Below are 18,746 nucleotides of genomic sequence, written 5' to 3'. Positions count from 1 at the left end.
TCTCCATAGAACCTGTTCACCATGGTGATCTCCATCTCCATGTTCCATGTGCGTACTCCTACTCGGCCCAATAGTCGGTAGCGGCCTCTAGCAAGACGTGCCAACTCCTATACGCACACGAAGATCATATCAGATGAACCATCACAACATAATATACATGCTATTCCCTTTGCCTCATGATATTTGGTCTAGCTCCAAGCTGACCGCTCTTTCTCGATCCTGTGATTCGGAATCCCTTTGTAGGTTAACTCTTAACCGTACGTAGCATGGCCATGCATTTTCGGATCCGATCACTCGAGGGGCCCAGAGATATCACTCTCAATCAGAGAGGGGCAAATCCCATCTTACTTGACCATGTCTCATAGCATGCTTCTTGACAAACTCGAAAGCTACCTTTTTAACTACCCTATCACGGTGTAGCGTTTGATAGCCCCTAAGTAAGTCGATCCACATCTTGAGTCTAATATTTCTTGTGTTGGGTCAGTCCTAGCACATGTCTCCAGATGTGCCCACATTATTAGTTCAACATCTCCATGTCCATAACTTGTGAAACATAGTCATCAACTAATACATGTGCTAGTCTAATATTCACGTGTGTCCTCACATGAACTCTGACTAGGGACAACTTTGGAACAACCATACAAGTAAAGAGTTTCACACACAATTCACATAATTGCAAATCAATTGAAGTAACCTTTAATGGATATTCAAGGAACACAATATAAATCATGGGTACAAATGGAATATCATCATCTCTATGATTGCCTCTAGGGCATACCTCCAACAGGAAGCACAGTGAGCAAAGAGGGGCCGACCGGGGTGGGGCGGCAGGTGGTGGCGGGGAGCGCTAAGTCGAGGAGGAGCTGGGGCCGCGGCCGGTGAGGAAGGAGGCTGGTTTACCGGGGCAGCAGGTGGTGCGAACATCGAGGAGGAGCACGGATTGCGACGGGACGGAGTGCGCCACGATGCCGAGTAGCGCCGAGCGCGGCCGGACCTCGAGGAGGAGCCGGGGCAGCGGTCAATGGTGGACGACGTCGTCGGGGGCGGTGGAGTGGTGGCGGGATCGGGAGAGGGAACGACTACGTGGCTAAGTGTTGGAGAAGGAGAGGGGTGGGGTTTTTGTAAGTTTGGCATATTAGTATCTGGTGGAGGTCCCGCCTGGTACTAATCTTCCTTCAATATTTCATTTCTCGCGTGCACTCTATTTTCTTTTCATATTTCTAAAATTGCTACTATCTTTTTTTATGCTTTATAAATGGAGTAAACTTGGGAAAAAATTTGAAAAAAGTTTCATACTAAGCTATTGACTATCTGTACACCATTCAACAATTTATTTATATAGTAAAATTTGAATTTTATAATTACTAATAGGATATGAAATGTTTCCATACTGCTATTAATCCAAAAAAAAGAAAAAAACTACTATTTTGAACAGGCAAAACTATTAAGAAATATTAGCTTTAATAAATTTGACAATTGTGCCATTAGTATACAATGTACTTGTATAATTGCCTCTAATTTAATGTTTCCAGACTTTTGATGATCCAAAATAGTGCAAATATTTAATATTTTGACCATTGAAATATAATTTATGAATTTGTGTTTGTTTTATTTGATCCAAGTTGTACAAATAGTATCATTAATCCAGAGAAATACCACATAATTTTTTTGAATTGTACAAAATACATTACATAGTTCATCACATGACCACATAATACCACATAATATTAATGTTCTAAAGCTACTCATCATTATTCAATGGAACATTGATAATATTCTTGTTGAGGAACGTCCCTTGGTAATGATCACGGGGTAAGTACAGAGCATCTTGTTTTGATAATAAGATGCTAGGGTGAACCTCAACCAAGAATGGAGGAAGGTCATCAAACTAATTAAAATCTTCTGACTTGTCCGAAATGTCCTCAACTCCAATGATTTTTCTTTTCCATGGCAGAACTATGTGATGTTTTGGCTCATCTTCTGACTTTTTACCGGCCTTCATCTTGGGTTTGCTTGACATGTCCTTCACATAGAAAATCTGACTCACATCCTTGGCTAGGACGAATGGTTCGTTTCTATATCCAATCTTGTTGAGGTCCACTATTGTCATCTCATAACAGTCTTTTGTTACACCTCCTCCAGCAACCCATTGGCAGTGGAATAGAGGGACCTTCAAAGGTCCATAATCAAGTTCCCATATCTCCTCTATGACACCATAGTAGTTGTCCTTATTCCCATTATGGTCTATTGCAACTATACGGACACTACTATTTTGGTTGCTACTCTTTTGATCATGGGCTCTTGTATAAAATGTAGACCCATTTGTCTCGTACCCTTGGTATTGCAGTATCGAGATAAATGGTTCCCTAGCCAACTACTGAAGTTGTTCATCAATCGTCTCGTTACCCATGAGGTGTCGTTGGATCCATGTTGCGAAAGTATCTATGTGATGCCATGTAATCCAGGCCTCAGACTTTCCCAAGTTTTCGAACTATACAATATCCTTGTGCTCTTTCATATATGGAGCCACCAAGGATGAATTCTACATCACTGTGAAGTTTGCTTGGCAGATTTTAGTCTCATGCATGTTCATATTAGCTTTCTTCCCGAGTGTGCCCTTTCCTTTCATGTGGCCCTCATGGCGTGACATGGGGACCCCTATCAGACTAAGTTCATCAATAAAGTCAACACAAAACTCAATGACCTCCTTTGTTCCATATTCCTTGGACGGGAACGATTGGGAACGTACTTCTTTAAGAACTGACATGAACCTCTCGAAAGGCCACATACTGTGCAGGTATACTGGACCCAGAATGGTTATCTCTTTAACAAGATGAACCAATAGGTAAGTCATAATATTAAAGAAGAAAGGTGAAAAGACCACCTCAAAGCTGACAAGACATTGGACCACATCATTGTGTAGCTTTATTAGATTGTTTGGATCGCTTGCCTTCTATGAAATTTCATTGAGGAACGCACATAGCTTTACGATTGCCAATCTCACATTCTCTGGTAGAATACCCATCAGTGCAACCGGAAGCAGCTATGTCATCAGGACATGGGAGTCATGTGACTTTAGATTTGTGAATTTCTTCTCTTTCACATTTATTATTCCCTGTATATTACAGGAGTACACGGACGGGACCTTCATACTATTTAAGCAAACAAACATACTTTCTTTCTCCTCTTTGCTAAGACTATAGCTGGTAGGACATAAGTAGTGTTGTCCATTCTCTCTCTTTCTCGGATGTAGGTCCTCTCGTTGTTCCGGATGTTTCAAGTCCTGCCTTGCTTCCAATGTATCCTTTGGCACACCATAAACACCGAGGAAGCCTAGTAGGTTCACGCAAAGATTCTTCGTTAGGTGCATCACGTCAATTGCGTTACAGACCTCTAGAACTTCCCAATAAGTTAGCTCCCACAATATAAACTTCTTCTTCCTCATGGCAACACATCCATTATCATCATATGGAATAGGTTGGCTACTGGAACGCTTACCAAAGACTACCTTCACATCCTTTATCATAGAAAATACACGCTTTCCGTTATGGTGCAAAGGCTTAGCTCGACTATCGGGCTCCCCTTTAAAATGCTTTCCTTTCTTTCTTAAAGGGTGATTCGTAGCAAGAAATCGACAATGGCCCATAGACACCACCTTCTGACAGTGTTTTAGATACATGTTGTTCGTTTCATCTAGACAGTGGGTGCACGCCCGATACCCCTTGTTCGTCTGTCCTGATAGGTTACTAAGTGCAGGCCAATAATTGATGGTTACAAAAAGCAATGCTCTGAGAATGAAAGTCTCCTGTTTGTCCTCATCCCACACAGGTCTGCCCTCTTCCTTCCAATGCAGTAAAAGTTCCTCAACCAACGGTCTGAGGTACACGTCAATGTCATTGCCAGATTGGTTTAGACCTTGGATAAAAACTGGCATCATGATGACCTTTCACTTCATGCACAACCAAGAAGGAAGTTTGAAGATATATAGGGGCACAGACCATGTACTATGAGCACTACCGAACTCACCCAAAGGATTTATTCCATCAGTGCTTAAACCAAACCTTATGTTGCTTGCGTCCTTCTCAAAGTCTGGAAATTCTTTGTTGACGTTTCTCCACTGTGGGGTGCATCAACTTCTCATCTTGCTTATGTTCTTGTTTGTGCCATCGCATCAACTTAGCATGTTCCTTGTTTCTGAATCAGCAATTAAACGCAGTATTACATGGAAATACCACATCACCTTTGCTAGAACTCTCTTCTTGACAGGCTGCCCCTCAACATCACTTGGGTTGTCTCGCTTGATCTTATACCACAATGTGTCACAAATAGGACAGCCATCCAATATCTCATATTCCTCACCACAATAAAGGATACAATCATTAGGACATGCGTGTATCTTCTATGCATCCAATCCTAGAGGGCAAACAACTTTTTTGCTTCATATGTGGTTGAGGGCAGTTCCTTAGCCTCGGAAAGCATGTCCTTTACAATTCTCAATAACTCCGTAAATCCCTTATTGGTCACACCATTTGCTACCTTCCACTACATCAATTCCAGTGTGCTACCAAACTTTTTGTGACCCTATTTGTAATCGGGGTACAACAACTTTTTGTGATCCTCCAACATATTCTCAAACTTCTTAGTCTCCTTCGCATTTTTGGAGTCTTTCTTTGCATGTAGCAATACCGGACCTAGTTCGTCAATTGGTTCATCTTCTACAAAATCTTCTTCAGCCTCGGCCATTTAAAAATGTGCAAAGGCACCGCCTTCATCCCAGTCAGCTGAAATGTTATTATCATCATCATCTTCTTCACCATCTTCCATTACACCTCCTTCTTCACCGTGCTTGGTCCAAAGAATATAGTTTTCCATGACACCCCAATGAAATATATGGACAACGCATGAAATCCTTCGGTGACTTGTTGGCCTCTGCTGCTTCGAGAAAAGTCTTTAGGCCATTATTGAACGCCATGGAGCACCAGTCGCCGTACAACCATTGCCAGTCCATGTACAAAAACTTTTTAATTTACTTCTCCATTTATAAAGCGACAAATGTAAGAAAAACTTTCTAAAAAATATTGCTAACCTTTTATGAACCACTATTGATGAGCAAATTAAATCCCTACAAATTTTGTTGAGAAGTTCAGCAGCAGCTCCCTTTGTCCCGAATCGTTGTCAGCTTGAGCTCAACTATGTTATTTATGTAAAGTAACAAAATTAGTTGAATATTTTTGTTTCAACATGGTACTAAAAGTAATTAACACAATACATATTTGTCAATATCCAATACAATTTTCTCAATATCGAACAGGCTTTCTTAAGTAAAAAATCTACATTCTCCATGCATGTATAAATGAAAAAACTCTCCATTCATCTTCACTCTAAAAAAGCACAAAGTTCTCTAGCTCCAAAGCATAAAATATAGAATACTAATCATGAGAGGAGGAAGGATGAAGTTGCTAACCTTTAGAACAGTTGGAATAGTGACATCCCCACAAATGATGGAAAAAATGGGCAGCACCTCTCCTAGGTTGCTCATGGAGTGAAGAAGCCCGAGCTCTCAGTCAAATGGTTGAGCTTGGGCTCGTGGAGGAATAAGGAGCTTATTTAGCTCAGGCTCGTTGCGGAATAAGGAGCTTATTTTATAGGGTGTACTGTAGTACCGGCTGGTGGCTCTAGCCAGTACTAAATTGTGATATTTAGTACTTGTTGAAGCTACTAGCCGGTACACACGTGCGTGAACACCATTTAGTACCGGTTGAAGCTACCAGCCGGTACTAAATGGTTTTAAGGATAATCTAGTTGTTGGCCACCCGGTCCCCATGCCGCCATTTAGTACGGGCTGAGACTCCGAACTGGTACTACAGGGGCTCCGATGGTACTGTGCGTGGCAACCGGTACTAATGAGCAGCGTTAGTACGGGATGAAAAACCATCCGGTACTAACGCATTGGACGAATGCTCAATTTTCCACTAGTGATTCCAAATTATAGTATTAGTGTAAATAATAGAATCCATTATCCATTTAATGATTACACAAAGTTCCTTTTTCCATCTTGCTTCTACAGCTCTGCAAATTATATTCCCCAAAAGTTGGGGATATGGAGGGGTAGTTCAACTGCAATTAGAATAGTCATAACAGTCATTGCCTAAAATCTTCCTCCTATGTCTTGATTGTAATGGTTAATAATTAGATGGTCGTTTATTCCTTGGCCACAAAACAAAATATAAGATTAGTTTTTCACTTGCTTTAACGTTCATTTTTTTACATGCTTTGAGTAACCTCCTTGGATATTGGCCTTGGAAGCCATAGTGTTTGGACATATAAGGCATACACTGCAAACGTTGCTGCCCGTATTTCCTTGTTTGTTTTTGCATCAAAAGAGCAACATGCGGTCTTTCAAGTGTAGCCCAACGAACAGTGTCTTGTTGAATCAATAAATAATCACGTGGGTAAAAAAGGGTTCCACCTATCATTGACTTCATCAAGTAAGCTAAATTAGAGCTCATATATTGCATGTGGGATGTCCTTTGTCTTCGTATAATTCAAGTAGCCATATCAGGAATCATGACGAATATCAAGTAGTGTGATTAATCCAAATAAGAAATGGAAGTACCACGAATTTTGATATAAATTGTTGTAGCATCGTCTCTCCAGTAAAATATTGCCTTTGAGTGTCCTTGGTCATATGACTCTCATAATTACATACGAAATCATAGGACAGTGCACACCCCATCTCAAGGTCATGGAATGCCATAATTATTTCCATTCCTAAAGGATGATGGAGATGCCGAGACAGATGCAGAGCTCTGACTTTCTTTTAACTATGTGGTCTCAGGTGCCTAGTAAGCATGGACAACTGGATAATTAGAGATTAGGCTGAATCAAAAAAGTTCAATTGTACGTTGATCATTACTCCCTCCGTTCCAAATTATAGGTCGTTTTGACTTTTTTAGATACATAGATATTATTATGTATCTAGACATAGGGTATATCTAAGTGCATAACAAAGTCTATGAATCTAATAAAGTCAAAACGACCTATAATTTGGAACGGAGGGAGTAGATGCCTTTGTCACTGCAGCTTTGATACACCAATATAGCAATACCATGCTGCGAAACCTTAGGCAGACTTATTTCGCACATACTCAAACCTTAGGCAGACTTATTTCAGTCATGCAACTATATATTGGAACTAGCATCATGGGCTTACAAGGAAAGAGGGGCCACAGACTGCAACAAAAGCCTCGTCCAGAGATGCATGTCCTGCTGGCAGTGCCACGCCGGTGAGTGAGTGGCCACATAAGGCATCCCTGTTACAGTTCGGTTGTTGTTCTATGCATTCGAATGTTACTCCGGTTGATAATATTTTAGGGTAAGGGATCACAGCCGGGTTGTAATACAAACACCGTCACAAACCGGCTGTGATACCGTACTATCACCGCCCCCGGTTCTATGTATCACCACTGCCTCTTTTTTAAAACCGGCGGTGATAGGGCGGCGGTGATGGCGAAATCTGTAGTAATGTTCCAAAATGAACCATACTGTAGTTTTCATATTTCTATTTTAGTTTTTCAACCATTGAACCCACGAGTAATGAGCTAAACGATCATGTGCAGCGAGTTGCATGTGTGAAACCCATTCTCTTTCTTAGATGATGCTTTGGCAAACCTCCTCACATGAGCTGTTTGCCTAGGGAGCCTCATTAGTCCCCATATAGTGTCGACTAGTTTCACTTTTTTACTGTGATATGGGAGGACCTTTTGATTATTTTCATTAACAAGATATATATGGGAGAAGGAAGTTCGGAGCCAACTGCACATGAAAATTCCATCATTCCACCGACGAGAAGACTAAGGGAATGGTTGTTGCCATAAAATTAGTAGGCTTGGGAGGCATCATGAGTCCTTTTTTACTTGTCGTCACAATCTTTGGCCGACAACCACGCATTGGAGCTCAAAAAATTGTTGTGCGGGCCTCATTAGCAAAGTCACTATCCAGTTGTCATCCTTCAGGAGATAGTGTTCCACCATTAGCGCCATCGAGCTCAAGTATGCTGATCACTTTGAAAACTTCGCCAATCTCTGTTTTTTCTTGTCCAACAACTAGGTACTGGGTACTACTGGTACCGTAGTAGTGTTGAATAGGCACAGTAGATACCATGAGTAGTTTGGATAAAAAATCATAATGTATTTTTCTAACATTGTCTTATGCTATCATTTTGCAAAATTTAAACTTAAGGGGTAAATTGAACCAAATGGCCTAGTTTAAGGAGTAAACTGAACTAAAAAAATACTTTAGGGGGTTATCCGGACTTTGGTTATACTTGATGGGAGTTATTTGGACTTTTTCCATTTTCTTATGACATCTTTGACCTCGTTGCAGGATTGCTAGCCTTTCATGACAAGGAACATTGAAAATAATTGTGAATTTTTTATTAAAAATCATCTCATAATCCACAGCCACAGTACTGACGATCCTGCATCAGGAAATGTCTACTATATATACACCTATCTGTGTCTGGATGCATCGGACCTGGTTATTGATCATTATTGCATACAGTGGAGATCGAGTACTCCACGTTATAGTATATATTGTTGCAAATGGAATCCATTTAATGACTCCACATTTGTTTCCCATAATTTTAGTCCAACTCCATTAAATAGCATTGCTCAAAAGTTTGGGATACCGAGGGTGGTTTAACTGCAATTAGGACAGCCATAACACTTACTGGATAAAATATTTCTTCCATGTCCTTTTTGCTGTAACATTTAAGAACTAGTAATATGAGTTCACTTTTTTCCTTGCCTTAAGATTCTCTTTTACTTGATTTTAGGTTACCTCCTTGGATATTACCTTTGGTAGTAGGCATTGGACATTTGAGGCATACACCGTGCACATGGTCAAGCTTATTGCCTTTGCTAGCTTTTGCAACAGAAGGGCAGCTTGCCATCCTCCAATTGTGTCTCTACGAACAATTTCTTGTGGAATCAATAAATATCCATGGGGGTAAAAGGGGTTCTCCATCTTCTAGTTCATCAACTTAAAACTTTAGAGAGAATATGGAGGAGGGCAAGAATGGCAAGGATGGTAGTATGTGGGGTTCATCGAGATAGGATATGGAGGCACCAGGAATTTGGATTTAAATCGTCGTGACACTGTTTCTCCAATGATAAAGTGATGTTGAGAGTCCTTGATCATATGACTCAAAATTACAAACAACAGCTCAAGTTACTGCACATCCCACCTTAATAATTCCAAACGGTTCAATTAGGGTGTTGCGGGCTTTACGGCAACCTGGATAGCCCGCAAGGGTACCGGAGTCCCTGCCTGCCATTTTCTGCGAGGGTGCTTAGCGGAAGCCCGGCTGCGGTCGTCGAAATGCAGGCTCTGCCGCTGTGCAGCTGCAAGCTGCTGTTGCTTGCCGCTGCCAGTTATAATCAATCTCGATGCCTGTTGATCTCGCTGTTTTCCTTCCCTTTTTCAGTTTTTAGGTTCAAATCAATATTTGCTTTCTTCGAACCGGGATCCTGCAAAAATCAAGCAAGCATGATTGTGAATACTAACTAGCCAGCCAGATTATTTCTGGAGCTGCTGGAGAAGCAGAGTATATTGAGCTCTGCTCTGCAAGTTATACTTGCCTTGTTCGGCTGTGCCGGCAAGTAAACCGCGGCCACGTTCTCCTCCGCGTTGGCCCAAGCATCGACCGCGATGGAGCACAGGGCGGCGCTCGGCTGAGGGGAACACAAAATGACAAACTTGCAATGAAGCGGTCATTGGTGCCGCAAGTGAGGGCGTGGGCGGCGGGCTCGCGGCGCCGCTGGGTAGCGCGGCCAAACCAGCATGGACACCCCTCCAGATATGCGGACTCGTGGTGCGGGTTATGCGGGTTCGTGGTGCAGGCTGACCCAGCAGGTTCGTGCGGTCTGCGCCGCTTGCATCCCTAGTTGCCCCCTCTTCCCGTAAGGATTTCGTGAGCAATGGAGACTGATCGATTGGCGGCATGAGATTTTGTGCATCCTGTTCTTGTGTAGTTTGGTTTTGCTATAGTGCGCCAAACTACCTTGGTAGTACGAAAAAGTCCCAGGTGAATGGATTTTTTTGCAAAAGGCAGGTTGTTTCGGTCGGATGGATGCAAATTTGACGCATCTAAACCTGATGTCATTATATTTTCCAATGCAAATCTGAACTAGGGCACTTAGAACCAGTAAAATTTGAATAAGTAGCACACGCATTGACCTTGGTCAAATTGATAATTGGGGAGGAACAGACAAGAACAACTGACCTCAAGCATCTTGGCCTATGTCGCAGTTCATATGATTTGCAATTTTTGAGTCAGTGACTAATTGCTCTACCATATCTGTACACGTTAGTTTTTACAAGGCAAATTGGCCCCCGCCACTGCTAGTAGCAGCAGTGCAGCACTCGACTCTGCTGCTTTATGTGGTTTGGTCTCACGTGTATGCTTTCATGTGAGAACTAGAAGAATTCAAAAGTAAGTTCAGTCGATGGACAAACTGCCGCTTTGATATCAATGTAGTACTAATATGCAACGCTATGCTGCCCTGTTCTTAATTAATTTCGCACAGAAGCGGGTACTTACATTTTTGTTATTTCAGCAAGGCTTCAAAGAGTCCATCAAAAACTGCAAAGCAATGATCTTGTATTAACTGCAAGGATTCATGTCTTGTGCCTTCTGTCCAAAACAGCAACATTGCATGTGTGATATCGTCAGTAGTCATATATTCTGTATAATATATATTTACTTTGCAGCGAGATATCTTGTGACAAATCAGTCAATATTTCTATACGTGCAGCTTCTCGTTCCTCCAGCTGATTAAGAGCCATAGTCTTTCTGACCTAGTTCATCTTTTTCAAGAACCGAGATCAATATATGAGGAGAATGAGAGAATCAAATACCACGACATCTCTCGTAGATGAGAAGTATGAGAGTAGGAAAAGGAGGCACTGGGAAGTTTCCTCCAAGCAGCCTTTGAACATTTTTAGTTTACTGTCCGTGAACTGTGTGGAGGGTACATGATAGAGGAGCTGCACTTCGGAGTCAGGCTGCTTTTCTTTTGCCTTGCAGTGTAGAAATAGTGCTTACGGGCTTGTGATTACGAGCTACGAGTACTGGTTCATCAGATTGTCCAGCGAAATGGGGGTTAAGGTTATCGAGAAAGCAAGAATTATGCGGCGTGGCACTCCCTTCCCCTTCGGCTTTGAGAGCAGCGAGTTTTCATGCGGTGGGCATCGTTGACTTGAGAGCATATCATGGCAGACTACCCTGCGTATAGGCTGCAGAGTCCAATCGAATCGTATGGACACTACTGCAAGAAGTTGCCAGCATTTTGCCTAGAAATAAAACAAAAGGCTGATTCCCGTGCTTAATCCTGAGATTGTGGCTCCATTACGCTCAAGTCAGAAAAATCGGACCATCTGTGCCCGCAATAATAATCCTGGCCCCAACCTGGACTGGTATTAGACACCTCTGCAACAGTGATAACAGATTACAGGGTAGTACGAATTGTACTTTGTAATATCCAGTATGAGAAGTTACCCCGTTCTTTCAGGACACAGCACACAAGTAAGTTGTACTTTGTACATTTCATGGTGTCTGTCCGTGCGCACAAACCTCAGCAGCACTTTTTTCATATTGAAAAAATATGGGTATACAGAGTCAACATAACTACACGTCATCAATACAAAATACACTGAACACATAGACACCAAAAACGAGAGGACAATGACAAGTAAGGTGAAACAGAGTGCACTAAAATTACAACCTGTACGTGTATGTATAATAGGACTAGTATACTTGCATTAATTGATGGAGAAGGGTCAAGTGTCCATTTGCTTCGTTGTTCTTCTTCCAAGGTAGCGTAACCTAAAAAGTTCTGAAGCCACCTTCTTCTCGTACGTGTGCTCCCCAACGATGACTTAAGTCATCTCAAATGCCAGAATAAGCTAATAACATTCTGCAAGATTGGATGAAATAAATTTTGTATGAAACTAAAACTTTGTAATTCTTGATAAGATCGACAACATTGTAATTGGCAGCTTCTTGATTAACATTCATTATATATTTTAATAACCATCCAATGTCTCGGCCAACACGGATCAAAAGGAAAAACAATCTTTTTGTTGGCAGAAATGAAGTATACATGGACCGGTTGGGGGTAGCATGCATGCGTGACCATGAGTTCGTGACTTAGGGGTGGTAACGGCTGGGTACTTTTCGAGGTTGATTTTCACAGTCGGTTTCCAAGCTGTCTGAAAATGCTTATTTCTTTGTACGCATGGTTTAGAATCAAAAACCGACTACACGATAAATAGTTACGAACTGACTGTAAAGATATAGTTTCTGTACTAGTGTGATCTTGTGGTGATCTCTTAAGAGGCAATAATTTTCTGTGAATGGAAACTGGGTCCTCTTTTGCTGGCACTGTTACTGGCACATCCATGCATGATGCCAAACACCGGTGGCATGATTGTGATAATCAGATATGTATGCTTGCAACCCAAATGAAAGATAGCTAACTGAACTACATCATATGAAAAATAAATCTATCTTTTCTTCCGATGTCTTGATCGTAATCGTTAACTGTTACGAATTATAAGTTCATTAGAAAAATTCAGATCTGCTGTTAGAAGCACCTTAAGAGTAATGAACTACTTTCCCGTTTACTTGCTTTAAGGTTACTTCCACATATATGGGCAGTGTGGTAAGGTTTTGGACGTTTGGACACATACTGGGCACGCCCATTGCCTTGTGTATTCTGCATTATTGTAAGGGTAACATGCAGTCCTTCAAGTGTAGCTCTAAGCGCAGTAGCTGGTTCAATCGATAAATATTCAAGGTGGGGTTCCACCTGTATATGACTTCTGACTTATTACTTGATGCGCGCGCGGGTTCCATTGCCTTTCAAATATGTAGTTGGAGTAGTCATATCGTGGATCATGATACAGGTAGTCATATTCTAATTCCTTATCTTAAAACAACGGAAGAATGTGGAGAAAGGAAAGAATGGAAAGGGTCATAATATGGTTCATCGAAATAGGAAATGGAGGCACAATGAATTTGGATTTAAATTACTATGGTGCCGTTTCTCCTATAAAGAACATGGTTGCACGTCCACCTCAAACTCATGGCAGGTTTCCATATATAACATTAGGGTAGTGCACACCCCACCTCAAACTCGCAAAACACCATAATTATCTGCAATTCTTAAAGGAGGATGACAATGGCCATATGCTGGAGAAGGAGATGGTGAGACAGTTGCAACACTGCCTCACGTGCTTACGTTCATATTTGCTCACTACTGAGAGATTAGGAGGAACCAAAAGAGTTCAACTATAAGTTGTTCATTTGATGACTTTTTGGCTCCTAATATTTGATATCAACGTAATAATATACAACACTATGCTCCTCTATTCTTAATTTCACACAGAAAGCTGCTACTTACGTTTTTGGTATTCTCAGCGAAGCTTCAATAAATCCATCAAACTACCAAGCAAACATCTAGTCTATTAACTATATAAGGATTTCATGTGCCGGCGTTGGTCACAGCATGTGAGCTAACTTCGCACCGACGACAGTGCCTCTCTGCTTGGCAGGACCCTCTTGCAGTGTGGTGAATTGGTGATACTGGTTGTGGGCTTTGTGGCTACAAACCAATGGCAGACACGTGAATACATTCCGATTGGGATCCACTCCAAGCCAATGTGCATGGTTCCTACTGTGCTAGACCACTCAAACAATTTAGTCATAGCTGCGAATTTATTCTGAAGTGCATATAATTTCTTTGGATAAGTATATCCACCCCAAATTACCCTACCTACATCGGCTGAACGAAGTTGATTCAGCTGAACTTTCTTGCTATGTCAACAAACAGAAAACTGAAAATTAACGAAGATGAAATGAAAAAACTAAGGCATCAAGGTGTAAGCCTGCACGATAACTGTGACTCACCTGCACTATGCCTGCTACTAGTAGCACAAAATGCTCGTGTATTGCACTATGAATCCTCTCTCATTCTCTCAACCACTCATGCTGAATTATAAAAAAACCACTGCTGCTGTCACTTCTGAGAATGTGAAGGTCTCTTTATTTATTACTCCCTCCATCCGAAATTGTAAGTCGTCCCTCTAATTGTAAGTCATTCCAAGAATCTTGGAGATTCAAAGCATCTCAAGTTTGATCAAAATTATAGAGAAAGTTATAAAGATTTATGACATCAAATAGGTATACTATGAAAATATAATTGATGAAAAATCTAATGATATTTAGATGGTATCATAAATGTTGTTATATTATCATATAAATTTGGTCAAACTTGAGATACTTTGACTCTCTAAGATTCTTGAATGACTTGCAATTTGGGATGGATGAGTATTTAGCTGTGGTGCCAAGTGAATCTTCGGTACCCGGTGGCTTAGCTTCCCACTGAATGCAAGAGGAGGAGGAGGACCCACCTCGCTAGTGCTGGTAGCTAGTGGATATGGAGTGCACGAATTAGATGAGGGAAGATATAGCTACACGTCTGCACACTGCAATTGAGAGTGCCAACAGGAGGAAGCGGCAGGGCTCAATTTTTCGCTGAAATTTGAGCCAAAAAACCAATAAAATTTCTCCGTTCAGCGGCGACCGATAAATAACTGTACTAGGCAAAAATTTTCGTGCGAATTTCATGGCCCACCGAAAAATCGCGCCAAAGCAGCCAAAATTGGTGGCACATCTGCGCCTTCGAGTGGCCACATTGAACGGGAAGACAACCTCATGATTGAACCGTACAGGCGTCATTCGGACGCATGCCTATTTCCTCCTTGGTTTATATTAAGACTCATCTGAGGGAACCATAGTACCAAACGTTAGTGCAGGCTTCTCACCAGCAACTTGGTTAGCTCATGCATGGGCTGCCTGATTACATGCAAATATAGAAACATACATTTATGAAAACATGTGGTCGTTAGGAATTTGGTTTCCTCAAGAACAACTGCAAACGCCTATAGGCACCAGGGTCTCTTCTCTTCAGCTCGTGTGTGTCCATCTAAACTATCAGGTAGCTAATAAGAGCAATTCCAACCGATCTCTCAAATCTGAGCCCCTTCTCCTCCATATCAGGGCCTCTCATCCATATTCGAGCCTCCTACTTCTCTGCATACTCAAACCGAACTCTCATTTGCATCCCTACATATCTATTCGCATCTGTTGGAATTACTATGCCAAACTCTAGAGCAAGATTTATACTTCAGTCACCAAATGGTACTCCACGAATAGGCAAGACCTACATGTTCATATTTCTTCCCAGCTTTAGCAGCAATGAACACCATCAAGAGAACTTTAAATTATGGCCCATCCTTCCATGCCCAGTCACGTTGTCCTTCACGTTCATACTGGTTTGTCCCCCTTTATTAGTATCAAGTGTCAACTACTTAATCTGATTCACTTCTTCCAAAAAAAAAACTTAATTTGCTTCAAGATGGTAAATCATAAAATAAGGACTATTGAATTAAAAATTTGAAGGAAAAAATAAACATAATTCATTTGGACAATGTATATAATGAACCATTGTTCCCTAAAATTTTTTTCCGGTGCATCTACCTGTCAAACAGAATAGTATTGCCTCCTAGGCTTCAATAAATCAATAAAAATACAGAATAATATGCAGGAAAATTGCTCATGTCACTAGTCATATATGCCCATACACTACTAGAAATATGACCTCTTATCCCTAGCATTTGTACCGGTCACATTTGGACCCGGTACTACTAATGTTAGCTTTAGTACCGGATCCAAGTTCGGGAGCCCCAGAGTCCCTCTAGTACCGGGTGCGGGCTCCACCCGGTACTAGACATCACCCTCTAGTATTGGTTGGAGCCACCACCCCGTACTAAATCTTTTAGTACCAGGTGGAGGCTCCAACCGGTACTAGAGGGTAGATGGAGCCCCCATCCGGTACCAGAGGGCTTCCTGACACTGTGCCTGCAAACACTTAGAATTTTGCGTCGCCCGCCCCGGCCATCCTTTATCTCCTCACCGCTTCGCCTCCCTCATCCGCTCCCTCGCTCCCTCCCTCCCTCAGCTTTCTCCCTTCCTCACTCCCTCCCTCAGCTCTCTCACTCCGCCCGCCCCCTTTGCATCCCCTCCCCTCCCCTCTCCGCTTGCCCCTCACCGGCGATGAGGAGCAGCGGCGGGGCAAGGTGAGGCGGCGGCGAAGGGATGGCGGAGGCAACGAATCTGTGGGAGGACGGTAGAGGAGGAGGTGGAGGAGGGGCGGAGGAGGTGGAGGAGGGGGCGGATCTGGTGGAGGCGGAGGCGGGGTGGGGGTGGAGGAGGTCGACGGTGGGGTGGATCCGAAGGAGGTAGAGGTGGGATGGAGGTGGAGGAGGCGCAGGCGGGGTGGATCCGGAGGAGGCGGAGGAGGGGGTGCGGGCGGGGTGGAGGCGGAGGAGGCTGCCGGCGGCGGCGGAGAAGCGGCGGATGAGGAGGGGGTGGGGTGGAGATGGAGGCGGGGCGGGGCTGGCGGCGAGGGAGGCAGGGCCGGGGGTGGCAGGGGAGGGGGGCGGCGGGGGGTGGGGGGGATTTGCTTTTTTTTAATTTTTTAATACCATCTAGTACCGGTTATTCCAACTGGTACTAGAGGACCCCTCTATTATTAATTGGCTAGTACTGGTTGTGCAACTGGTACTTAGAGGGGGTTCCCAACCAGTACTGGAGCTACTTTTTCTAGTAGTGATATGACGTTTGGTTTGCAACCTGGAGTCCCCATGTGGATTCTGATAAGATACTTTGTGCCATGTTTATTGCCAATATTTCTATAAGTGCACCTTCTCGTTACTCCAGCTTATTATTAACAAGTGAGCCAATATTTCTATGTAGCATCCGACGAGATACCTTGTGACGTGACCTAGTGTTTCTTTTAGACCAAGTTCATCTTTTTTTTTTCACATGAACTCCTGGAAACTAGAGAATTAAATACCATGGCATCTGTAGTAGATGACTAAACATGTATCAATTGGAACAGGAGGCACTGGGAATTTTGATCAAAGAAGCTTCTGCGCACTTTTACTTCACTGTCCACAGACTCTGTCGAGGAAACATGATAGAGCAAATGTACTGCAGAGTGTGTCTTGGCACAAGAACTGTATTTTCGCTGGCAAATATGGCAGCACCTTTGCTTTCACGAAGTCTTGCAGTGTGGCAGTAGTGGTTATGGCTTGTGATTAGAAGAAATTGCTGGGTACGCTCATGTGAGGTTGGAGTACAGATGAAAGCTTCAGATCTAAAACGATGGGCGATGGCTAAAACGATGAGCTAGGAGCGCGTATAAGAAGTAACCCTGTTATTGCAGGACATACATAGCTCATGCTCCCTCCATCCTAAATTAGTATTCATTTTGACATTTCTAGATACATAATTTTTGTTATGTACTTAGATATATATTATATCTAGATACATAGCAAAAGTTATGTATTTAGAATAGACAAAATGTATTTAGCTCTAAAATAGCACCGGAGCAGTCGGTTTGAGAAAAGTGCACTCAGGTCAGTATTACATTCCTGACCAGTTGGTCTGTATTCTAAAAAGCACGGTGGAGGGCATCCTAAAGATGTAGGATGAGCCAGGACATATGAACGTTATGCACGGCTCCCCTCACATGCCAGCAACACGAATGCAGTTGAGCTGAATGTTGCGGTGCCCTCACGAAACAAGGGTGCTCATTGGGGCATGCCCTATCCAAGTCAATGTATATGAGTTATTGTTCAGTTGTATGTCCAAATAAATTTATTATAGAATATAAACTGATGAAAAAGGTTGAAAGTTCAGGTATAAACTATTCTTCCTGGCTGTATTCTATTGCTCTGCCAGCTAACATGAAGAGATTGCTACAAGAAATTCTAGTACCCATGCATGATTTGGAAGTAAATGATCTAACATATACTACTGATACGGAATTCATACATTGAGAGCCCGGTACACATGTTCAAATAGTAGCATATCTTCGGTTATGCATTTATTTATGAATCATTAACTGCATGCAAATGTAAATATAAGTCTAGTCTCTTTAGACTCTTTCAAATGTATACAACTATAAATTATGATGCAATTTCGTGCATAGCCATTCAGTCATTATAATTAAAAAGGGGCATTTATGTGTGAACAACATCAGGTACTTCAACTAAAGCTTTGATGAAAGGTGATGGTAGAGCTTAAGAGAAGACTGGATCACAAAAATATGTGGAAGCAACTCTAACAGCAAGAAGAAAGATCATAAATAGTTCATCTTGGTGGGTGATATGGGATGTTGTTGACGCTCGTTATTGACACACTTTTAGTGGCATTTAAGTGGTATTTTCATACATATTCTTATACTAAACCCGCCACTTGACACTTGAAATAACCCCATTTTTGCATATGCTTTTTATTTTAAAGGACATTCTGTTTTTTGCAGCAAATTGTACCTAAAAGCATATTTTTTGATAAAAGCCTTGAACAAGAAATGAACCTTCCAAAGATGGAGGCTAGCAGGTTTAGAAAGAGCTAGGTCGATCGGCCTGGTGAAGGCCAAGCCGATCCGCCAGGGGCCTTCTGGCCCCCTCCAATGCTCATTTTTGGCGAGCACTCCTCCAAAATTACTTAAGAGCTAAGTTTGTGAAGATATGGCAAGTATTAGTTTGGGATCAAAGAGGAATCAAACAAGATCAAGCAAAGATTTGGAAAGTTATCAAAGATCAATCTCATCC

At 42.2% G+C, this 18,746-nt stretch overlaps 1 pseudogene; it reads right to left on the bottom strand.

Moving 5' to 3' along the window:
- Positions 1-1,741: 1,741 nt before the first annotated feature.
- LOC140220207 (uncharacterized) lies at positions 1,742-4,887 on the bottom strand (annotated as a pseudogene).
- Between the last annotated feature and the right edge of the window lie 13,859 nt (positions 4,888-18,746).

The sequence above is a fragment of the Setaria viridis genome, chromosome 8, assembly GCF_005286985.2.
Source record: "Setaria viridis chromosome 8, Setaria_viridis_v4.0, whole genome shotgun sequence".
NCBI lineage: Eukaryota > Viridiplantae > Streptophyta > Magnoliopsida > Poales > Poaceae > Setaria > Setaria viridis.
Note: the sequence above shows the minus strand (reverse complement) of the source record. Positions and strands in the feature narration are given on the sequence as shown.